This window comes from Vulpes vulpes, unplaced genomic scaffold (genome assembly GCF_048418805.1).
Source record: "Vulpes vulpes isolate BD-2025 unplaced genomic scaffold, VulVul3 Bu000000784, whole genome shotgun sequence".
NCBI classification, from domain to species: Eukaryota; Metazoa; Chordata; class Mammalia; order Carnivora; family Canidae; genus Vulpes; species Vulpes vulpes.
Genome location: NW_027325715.1, coordinates 7,802 through 14,592, shown reverse-complemented (window position 1 = coordinate 14,592; position 6,791 = coordinate 7,802). Strand labels below are relative to the sequence as shown.

At 40.7% G+C, this 6,791-nt stretch overlaps 1 pseudogene; it reads right to left on the bottom strand.

The window, feature by feature from the left end:
- Nucleotides 1-4,260: 4,260 nt before the first annotated feature.
- Nucleotides 4,261-5,618, bottom strand: LOC140596705 (tubulin alpha-1A chain-like; annotated as a pseudogene).
- Nucleotides 5,619-6,791: the final 1,173 nt, after the last annotated feature.

The following is a 6,791-nucleotide window of genomic DNA, read 5'->3' as shown; positions in this document are numbered from 1 at the left end:
GTAGGAAAAGGTCACATTAGTGAACACTTACTCAGATTCCATTATTTGACAGGAAACTTCTTCGGAATGTAACCAACTGTCCTTAAAATACCATAGCAGGTATGAGTTACCATAGCAAATATTAAATACCTTCATCTTTACTAGTTTATATTGACTAAAATAGAACAGTCTTTGAGAAAAGTTTTATGACAATTGGTCCATAGTTTTGTGATATAAATGTGGGTATTGGGTTATATCAGCAGTTAGAAAAAAATCTTAATTTTTATTTTCTGTTTAATCCCATTTCACCTAATTATAGAAAGTGATAAATGCTATGAAAAAGTAAAGCATGAAAAAAGGGATTGGGTATTAAAAGATAGGGTGCATTGCCTGAAATTCTAAATGGGGTAGTCAAGGCAGGCTGCATTAAGAAGGTATCATTTGATTTTAAGTTGCAGAAATGTGGGGAGATTGGCCTTGTGGATATCAGGGGGCATGGAAATCAGGGAGACAGTTAATGAGGTCCCGAGGTGTAAGAATGCCTAATATACTCAAAGAATAAGAAGGAGGCCAACTGTGGCTACAGACAGAAAGGATAAATCATAGGAAGTGTAGTTATGATATCAAATTGGCAAAAGGAGGACAAATCCAACAATTTTATAAACCACCATGAGTATGCTTTGGCTTCCACACTGCTGAGGTTTGAGAAGAGAAGTAACATGATTCAATTCACATTTTAAAATAATTTTCTTTTTCTTTTCTTTTTTTTAAGTATTTTTGTATATATTTTTTTTTATTGGAGTTCAATATAAAAAGAATTCTCCGATTGCCCTGCAATCTTGTCTGTGGGATCCAGACAAGAGATGTTGATTTGGACAATGATGTAGAAATGGTGAGAGAAGTGATCATATTTGGGATATCTCCTGAAGGTCAGAGGATTTGGGGATCAATTGGACAAGGATATAAAAAACAGAAGGATAGAAGATGCCACAGTAACTGGAAGGATAGGTAGAGTTGCCATCCCGTGAGAGGGGAGAAGGTGAAATTGGCAGGGGGTAAGGTCAGTAGATCACTATTGTTATGTTATTGTGTTGTGTTATGACATGTTGTGTGGCAGCAATTTATCAGACACCTAGGTGGAGGTATCCAGAAGGGAGTAGATAATAGGTGTCTCTTGTGGAGCATGAAAGTCTGAGGAGGAACCTAACATAAAGCATGAAAGCATATAGTTGGTAATCATATTTTTAGATACAGATGTTTCTGTGGTTTAGATCTTACAGGGTGGTAACAGTAAGAAAGTTCCAGTACCTTTTAGAATACTGTTTTTTAACAGTGCTAGATTGTGATTTGCAATAGAGAGATTTCTGAAGAATCTTTATTCTTTAGCAACAAAAAGAATCCTCATGCATTTTTGAGAGAAAAATTCTACTGTAGTAGTAAAATATAAATGAAAATTTAGGCAGAATCATTGCCATGCCCTATACTTAAATACTTATAGAGATGTCATGTTTTCTGTGAGATCTTGGATTAGTGGGGATTTGCCACTTTTCCTCAAGAACCATGCGTTTAAATGCCACATCATAGTAACTGAGGTCACTACTTGAACTAAAATAAATTAAAGCTTCTAATTGGTTTCTAAATTACTTGGTTTAATCTCTTTATAAATGTATTATAAAATAAATTATAGCACTTGTTAAAAGTAAATAAATAACCAAGCAATCTTTGACTTCCATAGGATGCTATTGTTACAAGCAGTGAAGTTATGTATATGCTTTTTTGCTTTTTTCCTGTTTTGTAACTAGAACACATCTTAAGTGCCTATGGAATTTTAGATGCAATTACCAGAAATCCAATTAAGATGCTAGAACAGTAAAATTTACAGATGAGCTTAAAAGTACTTAGCTCTAATAGGGAATTAGTTATAAACCTCTCTGTTAATCATTACTGATCATGTGTCTTTTGAAATGTTACCAAGTATGGTATTAAAACCATAGACAGATCCCTGGGTGGCACAGCGGTTTGGCGCCTGCCTTTGGCCCAGGGCGCGATCCTGGAGACCCGGGATCGAGTCCCACGTCGGGCTCCCGGTGCATGGAGCCTGCTTCTCCCTCTGCCTGTGACTCTGCCTCTCTCTCTCTCTGTGACTATCATAAATAAATAAAAAAAATTAAAAATAAAAATAAAAATAAAACCATAGAATTCACAATTGAGCTCTAAAAGTTACTAACAAGGGAGTTATCCAACAAATGTGATTACAGAATTGACTAGCTGTTGAAATATTAGTAAACCTGCAAAAAATATTTTCACAGCAGGAAGTACGAGTGTTCTTTTGCTTAGAATCTGTACTACTTCGTACCAGAAGAATTGAACATGAGTTTAAAATAGTTGTATAGCCAGTAAGTCTTGGTTACAAACCAATTGTATTTTAAAAAGTCTTTGTGTATTGTTACAAATACACCATCTATACATTTATGTTCGCTAATGATTCAAAAGCATCACCACACTCTATAATACTTAATGAAATCCTTTGCTAGTTAATTCCACTGTGAGTGAGCAAGTACAATAGAGTAAGAACGCTGCTTAAAAAAAAAAAAAAAAAAAAAAAAAAAAAAAAAAAAAGGTTATGGAGCCAGAATTGGTAGTGGGAAGTAGCATTTTTTTTTTTTCATTCTCGGTACGTCTGCAATTTCTATTTTCATGAGACATTGAAGTGGAAATGGTAAGATGCTGATAGAATCATTGTTGCTTGGGCATTTCCAGGCAGATTAGAAACCCAGGACGTACAAAGCAGAGCTGTAGTTTTGAACTTCAGATTTACTGTCTGATGAAATTGTTGGGTTTCTACATCTTTTATTGTAGCATAATATGATTGTACCATAAATATTTTTAGAGACTTAACTTGGTTGATTGTGATTTATACGATGAACTAATGTATGATTGATATTTGTGTAAACAATTTAAACTAGATTTTTCCCCCCTTACTGTGATGGTTCCTTGTATATATGGCAAATAAAGGACTTGGGGAAGATCTATTTCTGTTAATCTCTACACTGTACTTATAGTGTGGTAAGAATAGGTATTGAGGACAGGGTGCTTAATACAAAGTACATACACTGCCTGCCCTCATACACTGCCTGTACTTAGTAGGAGGAGGCAGATGTGCTGCTGAGAAAAAGGCTGAGTGGGGGAAAGAAGCAGGATGAACATAATCATCAAGGGTAAGGCAGGGTTGGAGAGTTCTAGAAAGAGCATGTGCTAAGACTTTAAGAGGAAGCTTGGACTCTCTCCTGAATTGGAAGAAGGCCAGTGAGAAGCAAGAAGGTGACCAGCAGAGCCCTCCAAGGTAGTGTAGAGAGCCAGGAGGGCCAGGTCATGCCACACCCCCCCAAGAGCCAGGAATTTACTCTTCCTACAGTATCTTCATAATCTGGGTCTGGTGGTGGAAGCAACAATGTTTTAATTATTATTGGCATTGTTAGTATATCTTGTTTTCTGTTTTTCCAGACCTCTTGCTGTCTGGAGGTCTGTGTGTAGAACTTGGCTGGTGTGGGATTAGTGTGAATGGCAGTACCAGGCACGATGTGTTAAGTGTGGCACCTGTGGCACAGAAATGAAGTGTGTCAGTCATTTGCAGGAATGAGAAGTCAACAGTGAAGGAAGAGGAAGATTCCATATAGGGAAGGAGCTCAGGCTGTATCTTCGCAGACGGTCTTGGAAGAGGTGCTACTGCAGTGGTTCCGAGTCTGAGCCTAGGGTCACGTTGGATTCCCAGCCTGCTAGCTTTGCAACCTTGGAGGCATCCTTCACTGTGAAACATCACAGAGCCTATTTTATTAGGTTTTTCTAATAAATGAGATAATACATGTAAAGCACTTAACCCCAGGGTGGCATACCTAAGCTTACTGAAATTATTAGCTCTCATTGTTGCTCCTATTACTTTTATTATTTGATTAAGTTGGTAACAAGAAGGGTGGACAGGCACAGAATAATTAATGTCTTGGAGATAAGAATATGCATTCATGATAAATAGATCAGTAAGCGGGATACAGGATTCATGTAGAGCAATATTAGTAGATAAGACTAGAAAAATAGGATGAATAGAGGTTTTTTTTTTTTCCATTTAAGACAGAGAGTATTTTATTCAAACCCATCAGAGAAATGGACAGCTTGGGTCTGTAACAAAGCGTTGTGTTTTAAAGCACAGATCAGTAATTGTATATGAGAGTATACTCTGCTACATACAAATTAACTGATCAGAGCACAAATTTTCAATGTTCAAAACAGAATAAGTTGCCCTGTAAAAGCAGCACCTTTGTGACATTTTTAACTTTAGCATTCCTCTCCTTCTTCTTCACCTTCTCCTTCAACAGAACCCACACCAGCCTCCTCATAATCCTTCTCCAAGGCAGCCAGGTCCTCATGGGCATCAGAAAACTCTCCTTCCTCCATGCCCTCACCCACATACCAGTGAACAAAGGCATGTTTGGCATACATCAGGTCAAACTTGTGGTCCAGGTGAGCCCAGGCCTTAGCGATGCTTGTCTGCGTGCACATAGTTCGCTGTACTTTGGCCAGGTCTCCAAAAGGTACCGCAGTGGGGGACTGGTAATTAATGCCCACTTTGAAGCCAATACACTTGGATGGTACACTTGATCTTGATGGTGGCAATGGATGCATTGACATCTTTGGGAACCGTGTCACCACAGTACGGCAGGCAGCAAGCCATGTATTTACCATGGTGAGGGTCACATTTCTCCAGCTGGCTCAAAGCATGTGTTGGTGATCTCAGCTACAGAAAGCTGTTCATGGTAGACTTTCTCAGCAGAGATGACAGCAGCATGTGTGGCCAGAGGGAAATGGATGTGAGGATAGGGTACAAGCTTGGTCTGGAATTCTGTGAGATCAACATCAAATCTGAGGGAAGCAGTGATGGAGGACACAATTGGACCTATCAACCTATTTAGATTCGTGTAGGTTGGGCATTCAGTATTGAGGTTGCTATGACAGATGTCATAGATGGCCTCATTTTCTATCATGAAGGCGCAGTCAGTGCTCCAGGGTGGTATAGGGAGTGAGGATGGAGTTGTTGGGCTCAGCTGCAGCTGTGGAAACCCAGAGGGGGTTAGGTTCGGGTAAATGAAGAACTCCAGCTTGGACTTCTTGCCATACTCGAGAGATGTTCCATCAGCAGGGAGGTGAACCCAGAACCAGTTCCCCCTCCAAAGCTGTGGAAAACCAAGAAGCCCTGAAGACCTGTGCAGTGGTCAGTGTTTCCGAATTCAGTCCAAGACAAGGTCAGTGATCTCCTTGCCAGTGATGTAGTGCCCTCGGGCATAGTTATTGGCAGCATCTTCCTTGCCTGTGATGAGCTGCTCAGGGTGGAAGAGCTGGCGGTAGGTGCCAGTGCGAAGTTCATTGATGACTGTGGGTTCCAGGTCAGACACTGCCCTGGGTACATGCTTGCCAGCACCTGTCTCACTGAAGGAGGTGTTGAAGGAGTCATCTCCTCCCCCAGTGGTCTTGTCAATTGGTATCTGGCCATCGGGCTGAATGCCGTGTTCCAGGCAACAGAGCTCCCAGTAGGCATTGCTGATCTAGACATCAGCCTGGCCAATGTGGATAGAGGTACATTCACACATAGTTGCTGCTTTGCTGCTGCTGAGCAGATGGTGGAGAGGAGGAAGAGAGGTTGTTGCTTCTCATAGCGCAACTGTTAGGGGGTCAATTAAGAGAACCTAAATATTGATATTTTATTGCTTATATCACAACCTGGCATGTGCAAACAGCAATTCTGGGTTTACTCACTCAACAAACACTTCAAGTTCTCAATGCCACCCAACCCTCTGCCCTCTGTCCCCACTTCCATCAGCTGGGCATTTAACTGTCTGCAAAATTGTGGGGAATCCTTTGTGTGTATCTTTAATGACATCCTCATAAGGAGGGATTCAGTAGAACCAATCATGCCACCTACTTATATTGTTATTAGAGTTGAGAGTCGTTCTCAAAAATGTCTACGAAGGTGTTTGAGGGATGCATTGGTAGCTAAGATGATTAAAGTACACATGGAGGGGCACCCAGGTGGCTCAGCGGTTGAGCGTTTGCCTTCAGCTCAGGTCGTGTTCCCGGGGTCCTGGGATCGAGTCCCTCATCGGGCTCTGGGCAGGGAGCCTGTTTCTCCCTCTGCCTATATCTCTGTCTCTCTCTGTGTCTCTCATGAATAAATACATAAAATCTTAAAACACACACACACACACACACACACACATACATGGAAACAAGCGTGAGAAACAAGCATGAGCAGATCTAGTATTAAGCTGAGTTAGAGCCACATTGTCTGTGATTTCACTCAATCACAGTTCTTTGGAGGGAATAAGTCCAGCCACCAGCCATATGCTGTAAGGGGTCCTGGCTTGCTGTGGGCCCCTAACACCAGTGCTCCCAAAGAACCCACAGTGTACATTTCCAGCAGGAAAGCTATCTCTCCCTTTCAGCACTGTGCTGACTGTGAGCAAGGCCCTGTCAGCCTCTGTGGCTCATGGTTGGTAGATTTGTGTTGAAATCATAATACTGCATGTTTCTCCTTTTCCTGTGTGCTCATGTTCTATCTCAAAACACAGAAGTCTGCTCAGACGGGCATAATTTCTCTTAGATAGTATTTTTTTTCTATAACAGCATAGGTAGTGATTAAATATGCACATTGGTAGCTAGCTCAAATTTATTAAATATGACACTAAGTAGGTTAACCCATACTTAATGTATATTAGCTCTTCTGCCGATCGACCCTAAAGATCAAAGATACCCTTATGAGTCAA